Source organism: Aptenodytes patagonicus, chromosome 1, assembly GCF_965638725.1.
Source record: "Aptenodytes patagonicus chromosome 1, bAptPat1.pri.cur, whole genome shotgun sequence".
Classification (NCBI taxonomy): domain Eukaryota; kingdom Metazoa; phylum Chordata; class Aves; order Sphenisciformes; family Spheniscidae; genus Aptenodytes; species Aptenodytes patagonicus.
In genome coordinates, this window is record NC_134949.1 from 32,349,745 (window position 1) to 32,373,064 (window position 23,320).

Sequence of the window (23,320 nt, forward strand, 5' to 3'; positions counted from 1 at the left end):
CAGAGTGCTGCTAACCTGTTGCCCGTTAAGACATTTGCCGGAATACTACATCTCACACACCCAGGCAGATACAAAGAGACTTTTTATGTTTTCCAGTGCTATAGTGTGTGGAAGGATGATGCCTTACATAGCTACAATTTATCTCATGGGTACCAGAACAACACCAGCAAAACCAACTTGAAGATTCTCTAGAACAAAAGGTGGTTTAATCAGAAAGAAGAAACTTTTTCTTTGTGTCTTAGTAGAATAGCAAGCATCTTTGTTTTTCCCTTTTTTAACCTTTTTTTTACATTTATAGAAACAGAAATTCATACGTATACTTAGCTTGCCATGGGCAGATCTTTTTTGCCTTGTCAGAATCGATTTCCTCTTGCATCAGGAACGGTTTAAGTTGTAGAAGGAGGTTTTGAACAGAATTTCACACTGTCCGCTGGGTAACATCATTGCCTCACAGAGGTAAGTTAAGAGATTTCCTAATACATAGAGAGTACCTCCTGCTGTATTTTTTGAACCAGACAATATGCTGTTCAAATGCAAATTGTGTATATTATTTTAATAATTAAAATATTTTAATACATTGGAAAGCCTCTTAGCAATGCTACAGCTAAATGAGTGGTAGAACATTAATATAAAAAGAATTACTTGCTATTGGAAGTGGAAGCATTATCTTTGTGCTGCTCGTAGAGGCTCAATTTCTGAAGAAAGACTAAATAAGATCCCAGTCCTGCAGGATTACTTGCATGAATAGAGTTACTTATGTGTAAATCTTTCCAGGATAAGAGCCTTTGTAATTTCTAGGGCAGGAGCCATATCTGTCTCCCTGCTTTGTGATTTACCTCCAGTATGAATGCATAACTAATAATACTCAATTTTTATTCCTTGCGAAAGCAGTGACTCCAGCTCTGGCCCACAGGAGTTTTTCCATGAGCTAAATCCAGAATAAATGGGGAGCAGGCATTGCAGAGGCTCTTAGCATATTGATAGCATTCTCTTTTGCACCGTGAAGTTGTCTTGTTTACAGCCTGGGTTCACAATGGACTCGCCTGTAGAAAGGCAAGAGCTTGGATCTCCGCTGCTCACAGATCTAGTTCCCCGTTTGCAGACCTCAATAACTAATGAAACAGCCTGCAGCTAGTAGAAGATGATGAGATTGATGTGATCAACCAAATCAATTTTAAAAATTGCTTAACCTCGTAACTCAGTGGTGGCAGCTGGAAGTGTAGTTTTTTCTGTCTGTTGCAGTAGCTCTGGTCAATGCAGGGCTTTGGTGCTCATCTTGGGGCTGCAGGTGTTGTGCTCCTGTTACAGGGAGAGAGGGAGTAGTGAGTAATATGTGGAGCTAAGAGTTTACTTTTTAGCCTAACTAAAGTCTTAACTTTCTAATCAAAATACAGCTGTTAGTCCAGCTCCATCGTTATGGTTAATAATACAGTTAAGACACGGACTTTCTAGTGCCTTTTCCCATCTCTGGTGTTACACTCACCTTTTTGGCATCCTCCGGGTCCGCAGGCTGGTGGTGTTGATACTTCTCAAGGAGAACTGGAGGAGCAGTGGAGTGAGGTTATGATGAGTCATTAGCACACTGGTGCTAGGACAAGTTTCATGCTAGCGGTGGGGGTCCCTTACTGCCTTCTCGTAAATCCACTTGGAGATATTTTTACAGGTTTTCTAGCACAGTTGGCTTACATGAACTTTCTTCATTGATTTCCAGTTCACATTATACTTGTTTTTCTGTTTGCTACCACTAAAACTGGTTTTACCTCACTCCTTTACACTCTGATTTGTATTTGCAGGCTGATGGCCTCTGGCATTTTCCTGTGCCTGTGCTGTGCTACACTTTGGTTTTATTCCAGGGTTGTAGATAGTTTTGTGATTTTTCCATGATCCTACAGTTAATAGCTTACGCAAAAGTTCAGCATTTTTTTTCATAACCCTTGGAAATGGGAAGGAAATTTGGAACGAAAGAGCTTTCTGAAGATTGAGCTTGCATCTGATTAACTAAAATTTTTTTATACCAGTGCAGACTTTTCTGTGAATGCACCTGTTTTTTAAATGAATCTAAGCCTGGCTTCCAGCAATTGAGCTTAGTTAAGTTAACATCACAGCTTAAGGAAAGCTGGTGTGACTTTTACAATAGCCCCAGCCTGAAGGAGACTTGATGGTGAGGTCTTCTGCCCAGCAGACATACTAAAATAATTTTTGTAAGAGGGTTTTGAACCAACTCCCTTCTGCTCCATGCAGCTGTAACAGAATGCAGAGCCAGGAAAGGCGAAGGCACCAGATGAGTTTCGGGATTCTCTCCTGGTGATGGCCTGTGTTTTACGTTAGCTGACAGGGAGCCAGTACCCAGTCCTCTCTGCTGTCTTAAGGTTCCATCCAAACTAGAGCAAGTCCATGGTAAATAGACTGAAATCAAATGGGTGCTCTGAGAGCGGTACAGGTTCCCTGGGGGAAGGTGAGGTGGGCACCCTCGGCTCTGTGTCTTCATCACAAAACTTGGGTGGGAGAAATTAAACTTACATCGGGGTTTTTCATGTTGGTTTGTGACGCAGATGTAAAGCTCCTTCTGGAGTAAAGAGTAAAAGTGACCCCCTGGTTTCCAGAGGTGAAAGATGACAACTTTAATTGTCACGTTTGTTCACTTTTACTGCTGATCATTTTAGTGAAAATACCCACTGCGTGGTTCTTGCTTGTTGGAGATGGATACTATACGGACGGTAGCTGGAAAATGCTTACTGAGGCGAGCAGTCTATTCCCTTGCTCATGCAAACTTTCCCCAGTCAGATAATAAAGTATACATTAAAACTTCAGTGATCACCCTTCTAAAAATCTTTGCTAAAATAAGCTCTCTGATGATTTACATGAACAATAGGTTTAATAAATCATATTTTGTGTGTGAGGTTATATTTCTAGGTTTGGTAAGCTCATCCTTGCAGTATTTGTGTGTTTTTCTTGTTAATTTCTTTCTTTTTTTTTTTTCCTTTCTGGGTCCTGATTCTTAAAGTTTCTCTCTTTAATACTAATTGCACAAAAATTTAAAATTGTACCCATTAAAAGAAGGTAAGTTGGGTCAGCATACTTCACCAAACAATATTTGTAGCTCTACTTAAAGTTTCTTAAAGAAATACTGTTTTTGAAATGATGATTGGTGAAATGGAAGTAATTTCAGTATTCTCAGAATGGTATACATCAGTTGACCAACCGGTTTCTTTTTCTTGGTGTGCATTTTTTTCTTCATAAAAGTTTTTCATCTCATGGACCTCCTGTCCCTTTCCAGGCTAAAGAAACCTTGATTGCACTGTGGCTATGTCAGCAGAAATATGTATGTATGGGAATGACATGTTAGGCGTATATGTATGACTTCTAGCAGCTTCAAGATTTCTGATTTGAAATAATACACCCTTTAATCAAGCACATTAGCAGGTTATGCCATAGCCTCTTAAACAACTGTTGAGTTTGAGGAACTGATTTTTGAAACTTTCAGAAAAAATATTCTGAATTAAAGAAGGACTTCCTTTCTCTGTCTTTTATTTTAACTGATGACAATAGTCAGTTTACAAGTGCACATTTATTGTAAATGAACAGGGGATTCAGTACGAGGGATTGCGTAAGTCAGACTTGTGTGCATATTAAATAGATTATCAAAAATGCTATTTCAGACATTTTAGAAGATCATGTAGGTATTTAAAGGTTGAGGAGAAGATTTTCTAAGAAACAGAAGTTTCTAGAACTTCCTGGAAAAGCTGAATGAGGCCTTTGGAAGCCGACTTGGTTAAACTTCCAACTTTGCTGACCACTCTGACTTGCCTGTTTTTCTCAAGAGTCACCGCTTGCTTGTTCCGAACAAAACCTCCATACAAGAAATCCTGCCATCAGTGAAATCATTTGCAGGCTGATTTCCTTTGGCAGGGCCGAGAGACTCTTTTCATGTTCCTGTTGTTCTTCAGCAAATTCTGAAACTGCCCTTTAAGACACGCAGCCTCCACGGAGCAGTATTGCAAAAGGTTGATTTGACTTTTTGTGACAGGTGGGTGTATTACTGTTATAAATTCACTAGCCTTCAATAAAAACACTAAATTCAGATAGAAAAAATTAACATATGATAAATTACTTACAAAAATACTATGTTAGAAGAAGGTAATTTAGGCAGCAGAGCAAGGCACTTAGGAGTTAGAAAGCATCCGTTGTGGTTGCCTGTGCAGTGAGAGTGAGTAGACAGAAATGTTGTTCCCTGACGGGCTGGGGCTCTGCTCCTCTGCAGGAGCTGTGCCTCCTTCCCCTGGAAAGTCGGAGAAGCTCCCTCAGTGGGGATTATACTGGGGAAGGAGGAGAGAGGAGGTGGCCCAGTGCTTGGGGTGATGGTTTAGGCAAGGTGTGCCTCACTGGGTTGTTCTGTCTCCAGCCCCAGCACTTCCAGACTGTCTGTCCTGCTTCTGGAGCCGGGGTGGGACTGGGAGAGCGCGCTGATGGGTTTGCAGGCTCACAGTCTGATGGGGAAACTTACTTTGAGTTTTCCACTGCTACCTCTGTAGCATTCCGGGAAAGATCATGGACAGTAGGAATCTGTGTGTTCTATATTTTGTAATATTTTCTTTTATATGAGGCAAGCATTTGCTAAACCAGCTTCCTGACATCCAAATTTAAAACAAAAAAGATAAAAAGAATGAAAAAGGAATAAGCTCTGAGCTTGCATTACAAATTGCTTAACGGATGGGAACTAAAGTTATACAGCTGATGTAAAATTCAATTAGCGTCTAAACCAACCATTTAATTTATAATTTTCCAACAATGTGAGATGAATTTGTGTGTGCTTTTGACTGGTGTCTTTCTCGTGTGGCACCTGTGATTTTCAGGTATATCTTTGACATTACTACCCAAACTGTAACTTAAGAGGACAAAAAAGGAAGATTTCTTAAATACTGCTCTGTTTCTGTTTTCAAGCCACAAAGCTGAATCTCTCATCTAGTGTTTTATACCATTTTTGTGTTGGTCGTATCTCCTCTATTGTACTGGAGCTATATTCTTGCTGGCACTATGAAATGATGTTCTTGCTTATTGTTTGTGTAGGTCAAGGAATACTCATTCTGGCTTCTGTTCTTTAGTAATGCCTAGACAGGGCAAGAATTTGCTTTACCTTTTTTTTGAAAGATATGGAAGAACTTTTATGCATTTTTGAATACAGCTTCTCGTTCACTGTAATTTTTGAGCTTTTTGTTAGTTTCATTTTCTATCATAAGCAGTAAGAGCAAGTCGAACTTTCTAGCTATTATGATAATAGACTACAGAAAGAGCTAAGCTACATAATCTTTTCTGCAGTTTTCAAGCGGGGTTTTTTTGTGAAGGACTTGTAGGAAAGGCCATATGTGTCGGAACATGAAAACAGGTACTTAAAAGAATTAGGTGAAAATGCAGAGGAAGGCTTTATGGAAAGGAGGCAAATTATCACGAACAGCTTTCACGAAAGCTGCTAGAAAAATGTCAGAAGTCCTTACCATTCTAAGTCAGAGCTTAAATCTGAATGCAATTTATGCCTTTAGAAATGCTTCATCTAACGGTTGGTACTAAGGTCATTTTTTTAGTGTGGCAGACTAGCATATTGATTTTCAATTGAACCTTAATATCTCTAGATAGATAACAGCTTTGTATCTCTGTGAAGCTTGGAAAATCTAAGCTCCTCAACATGCACAAAAAGCATTGAATTTTGTATTTATGCAGGACTCTGCATACTGTATTCTGATCCAGAAGCCATTCTTAAGTAGATAATAGATATACAAGTATCTTTCTGATATAAACAAATTAATCATCTTTCAGTTTGCTAAAGTTCTCATTTTCCCCATATTTCTTTTCCATGGGTGATGTTTTGCATGACATACTTCTCCTATAGTGTCCTCTGCAATGGATTCATATATATAATAAGTATTACAAAAAAGCTTTTATCTGAGTGGAGGTTAATTTATAATGACCCTTTTTTGCCATTGCTGTGCACGTCCAGTGCCTGGTGCTGAACTAATGGGTCCTTCTGATTAGCAAACACTGAAAGTGGCTTTTTCAAGAGCTACTCGTGATGGCTTAGGCATTATTGAGTTCAGCAGTAATCTTTCTCCATCGCAGCGCTCTCTCTTGCCTCACAGTGTGATTGAGGCTGAAGAAGTGAATTTGAATCTGCAAAGATGATCTAAAATTCCGTGTGGTTGTCTATAAATTTTCATGTATGGTGATTCAAGCAAATTACTTTATTATCTTTTACAGCTCACTGTGAATGGGAAAAGTGGGATAAAATTGAAAAAAAAATCTTCCTCCTGTCTTCATTATGTTACGAGCTGAAATAATGAAATCACGTTTTCGTAACACCTGATGCAATATTGTCTGTCTGTTCTCGTAAAATGAAAAAACCAGGTAAAGTACTACCGCTTTCCCAGCTGACTCAGTGGCTCAGTGCAGGTACCAATAGAGAAAAATAATAACACTTCCAGCGTCATTGCTTAAATATGAAAGAGGAGTCTACTGTGAAGGTTCCCAGAGTCGTCTGTGGAAGATGGCTTATTTTGTCACCAGGAGTGAATCCTGCTGGAGCATCTCCCTCCATTCGCTGTGCCCATGGCAGGCAGGGAGGTGCTGAGTGGTGAGTCGTCTGAGCAGTGTGACCTGCCACCCAGGAGCAAGACAGGACATCCCCTGGGACGTCACTGAACTGCAGGCCTGGGTATTGCCTGGACACATTCAAACTGCCAGTACTTGTCTGGTTTGTTGAAAGGGGTTTTTTAATAGGTGTCAACAAATTCTTTTTCTAGAGGATAAAAGAGAGAAAAATACTCCGTTTATAGGCCTGTCTCTCTTTTATTTGTGGGCTACAGGCCTACAGAGCTCTTTCACTTTTAGACCTCTCTGAATCTGTGTTTGGTTTTACTGGTGTGGTTTTTTCTTTCTCATTTAAGTCATGCATAGTACAGCAGAGCAAGAATCCTTCATCCCTTTTCCTATATTCTCTCCACAAGCATCCAGTGCTTGCCATTGTCCAGGTCAATATACCAAGCTAGAAGGACCCCTCCTCTCACCCTGTGTCTATGTGTACTGTATTCTTCAGCAGATGAGTTTTAAAAAATTATGATGGTCCTACGCTAACCATATAAGCAAGAAAGATTTATATTCTGTTCCAGACTTGCAAGGATAAACCTATTTAATTCACAGTTTCCCAGACTATTCTTGGGTGTTTCATCTTTTCCCCGATAACAGCACCATTCTAGATACTCCGTGTTTTGTTTTAAATCAAAACGACACAGTTCTATGCCCCGTAGTTTTTCTGTAGTCCCCCTGCGTTTCACACTTGGAAAATGCATTTCTAGTTCCCTAATGTCCATAGTCCGGCTTTTTATTTTAGCAGCTATTTTGGTTTGACAGGCCTTTCCATAATACATAGGTTACTAAAGGTAAAGTTAAAACTTCCAGAGGTGAAATACTGACAAATGATGGAATAGCAATATCCAGGAATAGCAATTTCATCCACTGATGAAAGGGAAGGAAGGTGTTAACAGCTACCACAGTTCACCTCTAACCAAGTGTTGCCCTGTTGAGGATGAAATTAACGTCTGTTGATTTCTTTAACCTTTTTTTGCTTCCTACATTGCACAGCAGTTGTAAGCTTCAGTTGAAAGAAATGAATATAAAGCTATTAACAACAAGTACAGAGTTTGGTGTAACACAAATGGATCTTGGAAAATAAGATATAGAAAGTTATAGAAAGACTATCGTATAGTACCGTTAGGGTGTTTCACTGAATATGGTAGGGAATAGTTCTCAAGCCTTTACTTTAGAAAAATACATTGTTAACTGAGGGAACTTTAATGAGAAATTGGCATTCTTTAAATGCTTGTCATTTCAGAAAACCATTCAGAACCTTGAGGTTGTTTTTTCTGTGTTCTAGCTTATTTTCACCCGAGCTAATAAATTATGAAGCAAACATGTAAACCTTCATACTAAGTGGTGGAAAAATGACAGAATGTATTGCATTATCCTGATGATGTACTCAATAATTTGTTATTCCAAGAACTTCCTACTTGGGATAAAGATGTTGCTTGAAAGCCAGTTTTCAGAGTTACTAAGACTTATGACCATGCAAATATGTACTCAGCAAGGGAGTGAATGGAGACTAAAATTTAGGCATGACAAAGTGAGTCCTTTTGGGTATGTGGCTCTGTAAGATTAGTTCAAATTATTTTTGTCCACAGACTCTCGGGAGTACTTTACGAGGAGGTAGAAATAATAGAAATGTTCTTTATGGATGGGGAATATTCTGATATTCTGTCCAGGTCAGCAGCAACAGAAGGATTAAACCCCAGTGTCTTAACATGTACACTTATTTTATAAGAGGGAGAAGGGATGAGCCTGGAAGTACAGTCATCATCTTTCTTCTCCTCTCAGCACAGTGAAAAGACTGTGACATTAAACTTCTAGAGATAAGGTGCCACAAGAAGGTTGTGTCTCTTTACACAGACATGCAGCGTGTGGAAAAAAGTAGAATTACACAACTTAATGAAGCCTTCTGAGAAATTACTACATTTCCAATCTTGTAAATGGTCATCAAATCACTGAAGGGCAGATCTGATTTTGCGTTGCAGTAAGCCAGAGAACAGGAGAAACAGAGTAGCGAGCATACCGTGACTAAGCTACCTACAAAGTAGTATAGCTTTGGAGCCTGAGTGCTTGGGTCTTTTATGTCACCCATGGAATTAGCATTGAACCTTATATATCTAAAAATTTCCTTACCTCACATTCACATACTTAAATCATTGTCCATTTCGCTATTAACACAACTTAAAAATCGTTTGTATAATAGGGATGAACTGCAGTTACAAAAGGAAATACAGGCATGGGAATGAGCTGGAAATCTGTTCGTTTATGTAGCCAACTTCTGAAGTGAGTACTCTGTATTATATGATGTGTTTGGGTTGCGCTAGATCTTGGAAGCATTTAAAAAATTGCAAGTAGTGCCAGTGTAGTGTAGTTCCTACCATGGATCCACTGAACCAGATGCATAGTGGATATTACACCCAAACTGCTAAGAGAGGAAATGAAGATTTGGAGGTAGTTTGACAGTATCTGCAGCTGTGAATCGGAGAAGGTTTGGAAAGGAGAAATCAAAGCAGAACTTGAGTAAAGATTTTTGAATCATTCTGGAAGGGCATGCCAAAATTTGCTGGATGGAGACAAATATAAGGAGGGATCAGAAAAGATACTATAAAGGGAAGAATGAAATGTGTTAGAGAAAGCAGGAGTTTGGTGATGGTATACCAGCATGTATCTGAGCAGGCATCTCAGTGTAATTTACTGCAAGAGAGCGCTCTAGGATCAAGTTTTTGTGATAAGGTATTAATGACTTCAGAAATAGCTAAATGTGTGCCCAAGCTTATTTTTAAAGGCAGTCTATAATAGCTTGTGTATCAAGTAATCAGGAAAATTAAAACCACACAAGCTCACTCTGCTTTTAAATTTTAATTTTGGTAGGATTTTATTAATACGTCTTATCTTTATGCAAGACAGTGACTAACTGAAAACCCACATGTTTATGAATTGCAGGAAACATCTGGGAAAAGCTGATTATAATAGAATGTTATGAAAGTATGCATAACAAATTCTAACAGAACTCGTAATTGAAAAATTGAGAGTTGAGCAAACAACTGAGCGCTCTCTTTATTCAATTCTAGATACTGCCTCTGGATCTGCATTGAAAAAGACTCCATCTTATTAGAGGTTGGTGACTTTTCTTTTTTCAGTTCTTGCATCCAGTTTTAAAATAGTTATTTATTACCATGTTTAATGAAGTGAAAGATATGAGCTTCTTATTAGCAAATGATTGGTGCCAGTGCAATGGAAAAAGTGGTAAAAACATTGTTAATTCAGAAATGTATGCTGAACTAATGGACAGAAGCAGTGTTGTGCTTTTGACCTCATCAACGTGACTAGTTTTTAAATGTTAGCTATATTGAAATATAACATTTTAGCATTAGGCCTACTGGCAAGGTTTTTTGATTCAAATACTTCTCTGGTTTGAACTGGTATTTGATATGCATATCTGTCAGTTCCTATCTGACGGCTGGAGTAGTCTGTACTTCTGAGACGGTATCTGCCATGAAAGCCACACCAAATGAGCTTTTTGTATACATAATACAGAAGCATAGGACCTGATCTGTATATTCGTTGACTATTCAGAAATGACCTACGGGCTTCCACAATGTATAGATGTTTGAAACACGTAAGGTGGTACCCGGTGATCAGGTTAGAGCAGGCTAAAGCCCTTCCTGACCTGGCTCTGTATATACATAGTGCTGGGCAATTGGAAGCCCATAGCTCAGTGTGATGGTATTCACTATATGAAGGTGGACTAACTTCGGGCTACCTATAAAGTCATGTTACACTGCAGTAAGCAACATTACATGCCTCTGATGAAGCTAGTCTGGTAGGAGGGATAGTTGAAATAACAGTGGCAGCTCAGCTGCACATAGTGATTTCTAATCCATCTAGCTGCATATAGGAATATGCTTAGATTTTCATTAGGGGTTTGCAGGCATTATTTTTTCCCCCTGAAGATCACTGAAAGATTGCATTAAGTTAATGTATATTCCTAAGACTATCATTCAAGTAAGAACATAAACAAGAGACATTTTAATACAATTTTGGAAACAGTTTTCAGTATATGGTTTGAAATGCTTGAAGTGAAATCCACTATTCTGTTGTAGAACAGGACCAGAGGAAGTCACAGCTCCTAATGGCAAAACATGGTTCCTTGGCTTAAAGTTATTTAGCACTGACATGTTTAACTTCTGCGTCTTTTACCTTCTATAACTTCATTAATTTTCTGCTGCTGGACAAGGAAGGCATTGGCTCAGAGAAGCGCTATAGTGAATCCTGTAGGTACCTACCTCTAGCCCAAATCCTTCTGGGAGTCTGAACCTCAGTGTCTTTGACTGATATATTGACAAACTGTTTTGCTGAATATTTGTGTAGTACTGAACCCAAGGGATCTGTGCAATATGAGCAAATAACAGTAATTCTTATGCATTGTGGGTTTTTTTTGGTGAAATACCACCTTGCATTTCTATTTTACATACTGCTTCGGTTAATTTTAATTTAATTAACAAATTAATGTAGATCAGACTTAATTTTATAGTCATTGTTAGCTAACCTGTCTGAAAAATAGCCCCAAATCTCTGTTTTTACTGTTTAATTCATTCTTGTAGAGTCAAATATTTGTCCGGCTGTTTTGTCTGTTTCCAAATTACGACATGACTTTTTGTATACTGTATTGTTCAGTGCTAGTGAAATGACATATGTTGTAGGCATGATTTCAGTCCAAATATTTTCTACCCTTAGAAATACTGTTTTTCAGATAATGTCTTTGGACATTGATTTATCACATAATGTCTGGAGAGAGCTAAACTCTTCTGTTCAGCTGGTTTTATTTATGTTCTAGAAAGCTGATTTCTACACTAACAAAGACATAAGTGCAGCTTATTAATAGTTATTTGTGATTCCAGTTGCCTGATCAGAGTTCCTGGAAGTCGGTGGGTGTCTTTCCATTTGGATGATGAGTATGGGATAAAGCTCACTTACACCTTACTGAGTATGGGATCCTATTGTACTGTGCTTAGCGTCATACCAGACAGTAATAGTTCTGGTCCTCACAGAAACTGTGCTTAGGCTCTTATTTTGATTTACAGGTATAAGTGAAGCTTCTTATCAGCCAGATCTGACAGAGCTAGTAGCTGGCCTTGTGTGGTGGTGCGGGAGGAGAGCGTGCTTCTCAAACGTGTAGCAATGCACGCTGCTGCAAGCAGACTTTCACAGAGGTTCTGTCCTCTGTGCTTATAAATACACCTTATTATATCTTTTTTTCCTTGGGACAGGTGTTTATGAGACAGAGCTTTCATTCCTGAAACCTGTTTTGTATCTGAGATGAGGTCCATCAAATCGCTCTCATGCACCTTTTCTGTTTGAGAAAGATTTTATCCACCTTTGTTGTACTGTTCCTCCTCATGCTCAATTTTCCGTGTACATGTCGTCACACCTTCCTTGCCAATAACCCCATAATTGGCATGGCACATGCTGTTACTCTCTTATTGGAGTATGACCATTCCCCTGCTTATTGTTCTGTACCAATGAGCTCGTGATCCCAGGAGCAGCTGGATATACCTGATGCTTTTTGTCTTCATTCAAAATGGCCACAATCTCCTGCTGTTTCTAATTTATATCTGCCATCAGTAAAGGTGAATATTACTTTTATTCTTTGGCTGAAAAAAAAGGCAAAATGAAGGACTAAGGTCCTGATGGAGGAGTGGGAGGTGGAAGTGCAGGAGTCTGCACTTCCCTGCAGTGGCAGATAGCATTGCTTATGCTCCTCCTGGGACAGGGCACCTGCCTGCTGTGGGTCTGTGCAGCTGCAGCAAGCCCGCAGGTCAGGTGTAATGTCTTATGTGCAATTCCCCATTCAGTACTTTTCCCCGGGGAAGGAAGCAGCTGGGAGTAAGCCGCCTGTCTCCTGCACGGCTCGCTCCTGAGCTCCTGGGACGCGAAGAGGGAGCAGGCCATATGCTAAGCATATAGCTCTGATCACCATCTTTCGACAGTGCCTGTCATGTAAAATGACAGGCTGGGGGGAGGGCAGCGCAGCTGTAATGCGACATTGCAGCCTCCCTTTTACTCTCTGACCTTATGGGATTAGACAGCCTTGTGTAGGATCTGCCAGTTGTTCGTGTCCGGTTAAGGACTGGGAGATATGCTGAGCCGTGCTGAGCTGCAGCAGAGGAGTGCTCTCTGGTAGGACTCAGCACTTAGAAGGACAACGTTTGGCTGCAGGCAAGTGGCACAAGGTGCCCGTTGTGTGCCTCTCCCATGGTCAGATTCAAAGACATGATTCTGTGATATGACCAGGCATGATGACTGTCATCTATTCAAAGAGAAGGTTGAGAGGCAAGTATATTATCCGGTGGGTATTCAGCAGGAGTAATGGTGTTGTGTTGTGTTAATTATTGCCTAAGTTGTAGCATCTCATCTAACAAAGCTCTTTGAAGTATGCTATAAGCTAATTAAATAACCAGACATTCAAAAGTAATGCTTTCCATATATTGTTGTATTTCTACGATGCAATGCAGTCTCGTCCCATTAAAATTAAGCATTGCAATGCCCCAAAGTATGAAAGTTAGATCTGTGTTTGGATGTAACTGTTGCTTCAGACTAAATACTTCTCAACAATCTTGCAGAATTCAATTTGAATATGTTTGAATGAGCAGAAGCAGTTCAAATCAACATTTTCCTGGAAAGGCCTTCATAGGATACATTCTGCTTATTATACATTAATTTCTAGAACTATGCAGCTGCCTTTTATATTGGAGGCATTATTTTCGAATTACTGAAGTATTTTAAGAGCGATGCTCTTGGTAAAGGCATAAACAAAGTACAAAGGCCAGTCTGTTTTCCACATAGTAGATTGTTGTTGAAGAGTTTGTGCCAGCCAGTACAGAGAGTGCAATCGTGTCTTATTCCTCTCAAGAGAGATGAATTACTCAACTGCCTCGGCTCCTGCTGCTCCACATTCTTATCCTTGAGCTGTATTGTTGGAGTGGTCTGCTCCTCTTCACGGAGCAGCCAGTGTAACTGGCAGAAATGTAAATGTATAGCATTGTCTTCATGAAAGGTCTTCACCTGTGAGCTGTTTTGGATATGCACCAGCTTTCCCAACAGTGTAGTTAATTGTGCTTTTGAGATTTTTTTTTTTTTAAAGAAAACCAACAGATTTTTTTCAAACAATAGCACTATGCACAGCAGTATCTATTAAAGCTGTTGCAAATTTGCAGAGACTACGTTATTGATTGATACACTGATACATGGCGATATATGTACCAATGTGGTTACCACTGCAGTTTCTTAACATGCCTCAGTACTGTTACACCCCCCTTGGGGTTAAAATGTGACTGGCATGCTACTGAAAGGCACCTCCCAAGTGCCGCTGCCACTGGTGATAAAACCCTTTGACTTTGGTAGGAACAATATTGAAGCATATACGTAGCTATTGCAAAGCACTGAATAGGATCATTATCAAATGAGCAGCAAATACTGAGGGTCAAGCACAGACATTTCCTAATTGGGGGTGTGCAAAGTCTTTGCTAGACTGGGTCACAAAAGCCAGTAGCCTTGGAGGAAACACAGTAGCTGGAGTGACAGAGACTGTGTGTACGAGTCTCCAAAATAACCCATAGCCCTTCATTTGCGAAGGGAGATTAAGCTGGTATTTTGCTCAAAAGAACTACTTGTTGCATAAACAACATAATTTATTGCAGATTAGGAGTGGGATCCCTGCGGATGCTCAGAACGTTTCCCTTGTTCACCTGTCAGCACTCCACACTCCCTAGGCAGGGCCAGCGGGAGGAAGGTTATCCAGATGTTTGTTTAGCCAACTGCTGGTATTGATGCTGGGGTCAAGTCACGGATATCACCTCTTTTTCATGAGGAAGGAAGGGTCTATGTCAGGCACTTACATTGCAGGTGTGCTGAAAGCTATTTGAATCAAGGCAAGATATTAAGGCACTTATTTTTATGTGTTGCCAGCTTTCACAAGTAAATAAGAAGAGATCCATATGGCTGAAAACAGTGTACCAAATGACCTTGCAGGACTCTGACATCTTGGATATGTGACTTTTCACCTTGCATCAAGAACAGTCTATGTTTTTCATTAAAAAGAGACTAACTCTGCAAAAAATTGCTTACTGGAGCTTCCAAGAATTATGCAAAGCAGTAGTTATTCATAGATTTTAAGACTCAAAAGCAATCCCTAGACAACGCAAACCACAGAACCTTTCCCCGATACAGACATTAATTTGAACTGCATGGGTTTTTTTTAAAGACCTCTCAGTAAGATGCTCCAGTTGTTGATATTTGCACTATTAAAAATGCTCATTAAGTATAAAGGGACTCTAGATGAAGAGATCAGAGATTAATGATTACACTAGACTTTTTTAATGATAGGCTGGATGAATCCCACCCTGTGTTAAAATATATTTAAAAATAAATTAAACATTAAAGCATTATAGATAGTATGAAATCTGTTATTGTCTGCTGGTATTTGTGGAATGTGCTATTTCATCTTAGCTTTCTTTTGGAGAAACCATATGGGCTGAAGTTCTTTAGGTCTTGCCTGAGGCAAGTTTCACGAATGTGACTATATAACTTTTCTAGAAATTTTTCTTTAGTCTTAAACATCCTTTTGAGGTGTTGATTCAAGTACTATATGCAGAATACTAGTAATGACTTCGCTAACATCATGTACTGGTCCTAATTATACCAAATACAAAAGCATAACTTACATGTTAATTCTAAGGATAATTATGTATTAGTATATAATTCTCCTGCTTATGTCTTCAGGGATAGCTAAAACTTCACAACAGAAGTGCACGTTCAGCTGGTTTCCTGGTCTTTGCTGAGTTCACTTCAGAGCTTTTTGGGATACAGCTCTCCATTTTATAAATAAGATTTCATGCTAATTCCCTAAAATAATACCATTCTAAAATTGAAAAAGGATGGCAGAAACATATTTCTTCGTAACTGAAAGCTGGATAAAAATTCGATCCAAATATGAATTATAAATGATTCACTAGTGCCTACCTGATTTTGCAGATGGGGTATAACAAATTGCTGAGTTACATGCGCTCTGCTCATCCTGAATCATGGTAATTTAAACAGCAGTGTTGCTAATTGTTCCTTATCTCTTTTTTCTGTCATCTGCATACATCTACATGTCTATACACACATATATTCATGCATATACATGAGGAAAGTATATTTTAATTATATTGGTCTCTTCTGGGTGATACCCATTTTAGTTACTCTAGTGGATACAATAGGTTTGGTGATTTTCTTTTCTTCTGTCCAGAATAAGCTTCAGAGATCCTCAGTAATCTCCTGTAAACTGTTTGGCTAATATGCAGTGTATGTTGGCTACTATTCTAACCTTTGAAAGTTTCGCGAAAAGTTATTAGCATCTCCCTTTAAGTGCAGAGCATTGCAAATGCCAAAACAACATTAAGATTTCAGTGATGGCTTCTGCAAATTAGATTAGGAATCACTGTGCTGCTGCTGAAGTAACAGAGAAAAAATCTATTCGTTTGAATAATGGTGTTATGAGTTCAGCTTCTGGATGCCCATCAGGTGTGGACAGGAGAGAGGCTATCTGCTGTCTACTCTGCGCTGTTCTCCTGGTGAGAAGAACTGTGTTGGCAGCTGATGGGAAAGCAGTGAGCCTGTTTTGGCAGCAGCCAGGTCGGCTGCTTGTTTTCCCAGGAGATCAGCTATGGGGTAGTTAATGGATCAGAAAGGTGGCTTCCACAGCTGTGGGTGAGACTTGTGTTAGCTGGATCATCTGACGTTCTTGGTAGACTTGAGTCTGCCATCACCAGAGACTCTAACTGCAGAGCATTTCTGCAGAGCTGGACACATTTTTCATCTGAGTAGTAGCAAAGGAAATCTGCTGGGCCAAAGAAATGTTGTTAGAAGTGGTCTTCTCTCTGCAGAAGCATGAGGGGCGGTGGCCTGCAGGGACTGCTTGTTTTTACCAGAGATAATTTCATTTTGAAACTTAAATTTATTTCTGGAGTTTTGTCAAAAATAGATATTCAAAGTATGAAATTGTGCAAATGATGTATGTATACTGCTGTGGGATACAAACTGATCTAGATGGTTTCCTATCTCTATTTTTCTGTTGGGATTTTTTTGTTTCATTCTCCTCCTTTCCAAATAATACCCCATTTTTCTTAGCTCATTTTTCTCTCTCTCACTGTTTCCTTCCATCTGGAGTAATTTCTTCCACTGAAATCCAGTGCTCATTAACCTGACATTAGAAACAGGATTTTAGGCAAGATCTTTCTTGTCCCTCCTGCCAGCAGTTATCCTCTTCTTTTAGGCTTGCCTGAAGAAGGCAAAGCCGACTGAAGGTATGAGCTCTTTCACCACGTCTGCCCCTTACAGTTCTTATGGGTTCCTACCAACCTGTTCATAACCCTAGCAAAAAAATGCCTAATGCAGTAATCCTGTAAGCAGTGAGTAATTTTCCTGTGTAAAAAATCACGGGCGTGAAGCACTGATGGTGATGAGCACACCAGCTACCCCGTCTCTCTACCAGGTCAGCACAGGGAAAAGGAAAATGGCAGCAGATGTTAGCACATTGCTTTATGGCCACAGACCAGATTGCATCTTGAAAATGTTCCTTCTTCTGTTTCATGACAGAGCTTGAAGATGAAAATGTTCTTCTAAATTAAAATATTCTTCTGTAGCCACAACACACACTGGAGTTAATAAAGAATTTAATCTTAAATTAAAAAGTAATAGAAAACCGGAATAATGGTGTATGTTTCGTTTTATGGTGGTTAAGGAGGTTCAGCTTTGTCTTTCAAATATATTTTGAAGTTCAAATTCAGATGAAACCTGTGGCTTATAATTGAAGTCTACCTCTTGCTTAGGCTATTGAACTCTGCTCCCTTCTGTGGCTGCATGCGTGTCTTATGTACATTCCAGGTGTGTGTGTGTGTGTGTGTATGCATTTTTGTGCCTGCAGCACTACTTTACAAAATGCCTTTTATCAGTTTTTGTAGTGAAATTCGGCCGAGCAGTCTTGAACTAACTGGTCGCATTCCTGTGTGGAGAAGTCCTTGAAGGGTAGTATGTATGGTATTTAGATTTCAGGCCTATTGTTAAAAAAATTCAAGTATTAAAGTAACACATCGACATAGGTGCTTTAGTAGATCATGTGTGAGTTATTAAAGAGTACGTTACTGAGCTGCATTAGCTTGCTGTCAGTTAATTCCCTCCATTTTCACAATTCTCACAAAAATTGTTTTGAGGATCATATTTAAGGTGTGGGAAGCCACCTGTGTATTTCTGAGCTCTCTTCCCCTTGTTTTATAGAACAATGGAAAAACATACTTTTCAAAGTGACTGATGTTTGTGCAGGCTGGGAATATGGCTGTGTGAATTTGATGTTGGTTCTGTGAGCAGCATCTTTATCACAACCTCTGTTTTGACAGGAGGCTTTCATTTAACACAATATATTTAACAATTTAACACAATATATTGTGCTGGTTTTGGCTGGGATAGAGTTAATTTTTTTCATAGCAGCCAGTATGGGGCTACGTTTTGGATTTGTGCTGAAAACAGTGTTGATGATACAGAGATGTTTTCGTTACTGCTGAGCAGTGCTTACACAGAGTCAAGGCCTTTTCTGCTTCTCACAGCACCCCACCAGCGAGTAGGCTGGGGGTGCACAAGGAGTTGGGAGGGGACACAGCCGGGACAGCTGACCCCAACTGACCAAAGGGATATCCCATACCATATGATGTCATGCTCAGCATATAAAGCTGGGGGAAGAAGAAGGAAGGGGGGGACGTTCGGAGTGATGGCGTTTGTCTTCCCCAGTAACCGTTACGCGTGATGGAGCCCTGCTTTCCTGGAGATGGCTGAACACCTGCCTGCCGATGGGAAGTAGTGAGTGAATTCCTTGTGTTGCTTTGCTTGTACGCACGGCTTTTGCTTTACCTATTAAACTGTCTTTATCTGAACCCACGAGTTTTCTCACTTTTACTCTTCCAATTCTCTCCCCCATCCCACTGCGGGGGGAGTGAGTGAGCGGCTGGGTGGGGCTTAGTTACCAGCTGGGGTTAAACCACAACATATATTCATTTCTTAAGAGGCATTTGCATATAATAGCCAAACTTCATCTGGGAAATTGGGACAGGAGCAATCACACTGTGGATGACTTCATGGGTAAAACAAGCAGCTGGTTGCCAGCAATACTGCTCAACTCTGAACGATGCCTCTCAGAGTGGGGCTGGGAGAATGCGGAAATTCTCCACGAGGAGCGCAGGGACCAGAAGGGTGACAGAGTGTTTTCGGAGGTTTTCCCTGACTGGAAGCCAAGTGAAGCAAACAAGGAGAATTGTCTGTCCAAAGTGCTCAAACCAAACCCTGGACAGGTTATTCCTCAGGGGTATAACTAAGAAAGCAATAAACAGTTGTGTGAGTTTTAGGAAGAGAATATTTAAGCAACTCTGTGTCTTGAAGAGCAGGATTTTAGAGGCTTGCGATTCAGGTCAAAGCCAGCCCACCCTTGTGGAAGGCATGGAAGAGAGAGCAGTAGGATGGGCGAGACAAGAATCCTGTTTGGCCTTTTCTTTCAATACGGGGTAAAACTGAAGCTTGTTTATATTCATGATAAAATTTAAGAAAGAAGTAAAACCCATGAAGAGACTTATTACCAAGTAGCTAATAGCACAGCTCTTGTAGATGGCTTGTCAACCACTCCAGCTCTTCGCTCTGCCTGGTTTAGGCAGAGTCCTGGGGCTGTGTTCAGATGTAGTTGTGGTAGAAACCGCCGTTAGTTCGTACTCAAACTGCCCAGCCTCGGAAGTGTGCAAGAATCAGAAGTACCTCATCACCCATTTAGATTGGTTTCTATTTTGATGAGGGCCTACAGTTAAAAAGAAATAAAAATCAATACAATTCAAAGACTTTTTGGATTTTATTTCATGCTTTATATATAGTTACATACACATATACACATTATATATAAAAACTATAGTGTGTAGGGTATATATAAAATTCAAAATACACATTTAAAAATATACTTTTAATGTATATTTTATTATATTGTGCCAGGCATTTATGTTACATACCTCAATAAATTTAATAAGCTGCTGACATTTTCATAGAGCTTGCACCACTAATGTAATGAAGCTTTGATGTGGTGTAACATTTTGCTGTTTCCTAAGGAAACAAGGATTGCGCAATCACTTTCTGTCTGTCAGTCCTCTGCGTCAGATTATGAACTGCTGATCTAGCTCCCGCAACATGGGAAGGAAGTCTTCTGCAAGTCTTTAAGATAATTAAGTTCTTACAAGTTTCATGATGGCCGTGGCTCAGTAAAGAGGAAAAACCCAAATCAGTGCCCTACTGAGTGGAAAGCTGTTATATATTCTCCTTGGCAGCAATCAACATATACATACCTCCAGGCTAAGCACAGCAGGTGCTGTCTCCTGCCCCGAAGAGATGTCAGAAAAAGTACATGTGGTGGGAGAGAAGCTGAAATTATTTTGGTTAAGGGGTGTGAGAGAAGCAGGACTCAAATCTGTAGGAAATCGTGTTTCATTACATCTGTTGGTCACAGAACAACTCATTACATATTTTTTTTTTCATTTCACCATTCATATTTCCGTTTTCAAGTAATGTAATTACTGAATTCACCAAATACGCAGTTTTAGAGATAAGATGCCTCCGAGATGAGAATGAGTGGGAATTTGAGAGTCTTTGCACATTATGCTTAATGAAGCTAAAGCTATTTTGCTTCATTTATCTTTAGAATTATTAGCTATGAGCCATATTTTGGTTTTGTTCCCTGGCACTAGTCTGACTTGCAGCTTCAGAAATCTCTTTTGCTGGTCTTTGAAGAGATTTGCATTAGTGCGCACTAAAATATGATAAGCAAGTAACTCCAGAAGACCATTTTAAAAAAATCAGATTTCAGTATGGAGTCACAGTGAGTTTAAATGCTTAGTTATTGGTATTACTCTGAGAGCTAGTAATTTATGTTCTTATATTCATTAATATCAATATATTTACTTACTGTATTGTGACAAAAGGATTTGAGTACTATAAATACTTTCTAAAAACAAAGCATAAAATTAGTTCAGAAGTCTTGCTTTTATAAAGCCTTGGATGGCCTTGGGCATCAAATTAACCAGAACAAAGAAAAGTGGAAAACAGAAATCAAATAATGTGCCTTCTGCAGGCTGAGTGGACAAAACAGCCTTTCAGAGTGCTGTGAAGTTTGCTAAATTTGGCTTCTGACAGGCAGTCAGAGATGCAGGTTCCCAACATGGGGAGACACGATTGCCACTGGCCTGTTCCTGTCCTCCTTCAGTCACCGGTGTGCAAGACAGCTCAGCAGATGACTTGTGGTAAGGTGCAGAATGCAGAGAAACTGGTATTGCACCTAAACCAGAATTAGCTTTAATAAAGAAGTAGAGCAAAGAAGACGACCTAGGAGCAAAAGCAAAGGTAAATGATTTGGCAGCATAAAGGCAGTCAAATTTGAGCATTGTCAAGTGGAAGGAAAGATACAATGGGAAGATTGAATAGTAGCATGCATTAATTTCTTTCAGCAGCAATCATTGCAGAGAGCTAGCGACCATGTTAGACAACTCAGGAAAAATATTTGTTCAATATACAATAAAAATAAGCATTGGAGTCATATAAAGAATGGAACAGGTTAGACAATACCTTCTTGCTTGAATGTGTTTAGTTCTTCTTCAAAGATATGAATAGGTAGACATTTTAGAGAAATGTTTTGACACACAGGCTAATTATTTTACAAAGTAATTAGTTGATTAGGGCAGTTCATTTTGCAGATGAAACACTTCCAAGGAAGGTATAATTGGAGAACTACAATATGGTCAACAGAAGTTGACCATATGTGTATAAAGTTCCACTTATTCTTTCAAATAATACTAAAAAAGAAGTGACATAGTAATAGAATTATAAAAAAAAGTAATTTAAAATTAATAAAAGGAAACATATTTTACTTAATAAATTATTTATTGAAGTCATCACCACAGTATATTATATCTAAAGAGGTTAATAAAATTCCGAAGAACAGTCAATGATTATTCCCTGAGAGAGGGTAAGAGGGATACATTTCTTTGTGTTTAAGGGCATAAGCTTAGAAAAGGTTGAGGACAAATATGTTCATTAAGGAAATCCAAACATTTTTCTCTTTAGTCTTCTACTTGCTGCTCTTGAATAGGATATTGGAGTAGATGAAGCTAAGCTCTGGATGCCCGCAGTACGCGTGCCATCAGTGCTACACCCCAAAATCCTGATCTTGGGATGCATGCACACTCCAGCAGCCCTCATCTGCTAGCCTTTTATGTTAGAGGATCTCCTTAAATACAGCACAGCTTCTTTCCAGCCTTCATTTGAAAGGAAACTGGTGCACCTCAAGAGGAGAGGGGGAGAAGAAAAGGCGGTAAAGAGGAGTTATACAGGTCTCATCTCAAATCAGGACATCGCTGGAGTGTGGCATATAATGTCAGCGTAGTCATGAAATATGGAAAATCCTACGTGTGATCTAATTGCTACGATGCTTGTCTTTCATAACATCTGTTCCATCCTCAGTTCTTGCTATCCTACTCTGTTAATTTATAGCTTGTATTGTACGAGCCAGCCTATGCAACGCCATGGCATGTTAGAGATGTCTGATATGTTTGTGCCACCAGCGCAGATGCAGGAAGGACTGTTACGTATAATTGTGGTGCAGCGACCACATCAGGTACTGCTCTCTCCCAGCAGGCTGGGCAAAGCTGTACTGCTGCTGCTTCCAGAGCTAGCTGAGTATCTCCGCACAATCCTGCACTGCATGGCATATAGATAAACTTTATAATCTAGACCGTCACCTTATTTTTCTTTGTAAAGCGTTTGCCTCAATTTTGGGAGGTATGTAGAAGTGCATATAATTAATGAAAAGTTCTTCAGTGGTGGTGTAGGGATTTTTTGCTTTTTATTCCGTTTGGTTTCTGAAACCTCTAGGATTAACCTTCAGCCTGAATGAGTCAGGCAATCCATTTACGTTCCACCAGCAGTGCACTGTCTTTTCAGTAACTCAAATGTAATTTGTTTTAATACAGTTAATGATATTTGCAGTCGTATTTTCTGGTGCTGACCTATATTTCATAGAGTTGAAACATCATGCAACATGTAAATGATAAAATGGCCTTTACATCTTTTCCTAGTTTTTGACTCCTGAATATGATGTCCTTTTGTTCTGGTCGTTTTGCATGCTCCATGTAGGTCGAGGGAGGTGGTATGATTTGAGATTAAAGGTTGTAAGTACATAATGTTGAAACCCATAGGCATTACTTTAGGAACACTAATAATCTAAGCATAAAGGTAGTTGTGAAGGCTAATAAAAAATGTATGCTATATAAATGGGCAGTGGATGGAGAGATGGGAAATGGGTGTCTCTCTGAATGCTGTGTGCACTGCAGAAGAACCTAGTTTTTGCTGGCTGCTCAGGAGTGGAGAAGAGAGGTAGGAACCCACACTGAGAATTTGGTAGGTTACATTATAAAAGTGTCTGGAATGTGGACAGAGCATTTGAAATGTGATTTTATGTGAAACTTCTCATCTTAGGTTTCATTCCTTGTTGTGCTGAATTCATTTAGAAGGAGAAATCTCTGTCTAGTGTAGGGCAAGTGACAGCCAAGAGGCGTAGGCAGAGATTTTATTATTA

General features: G+C 39.5%; 1 protein-coding gene across 1 annotated transcript in view; it reads left to right on the forward strand.

Annotated features, from left to right (window-relative positions):
* CNTN1 (contactin 1) overlaps positions 1-23,320 on the forward strand; it is a 271,298-nt gene that overhangs the window by 70,589 nt on the left and 177,389 nt on the right. The window contains exon 2 of the mRNA XM_076331302.1: positions 9,702-9,747. The gene's annotated coding sequence lies outside the window, so the exon portion shown is untranslated. The remainder of the gene's footprint in view (positions 1-9,701; positions 9,748-23,320) is intronic.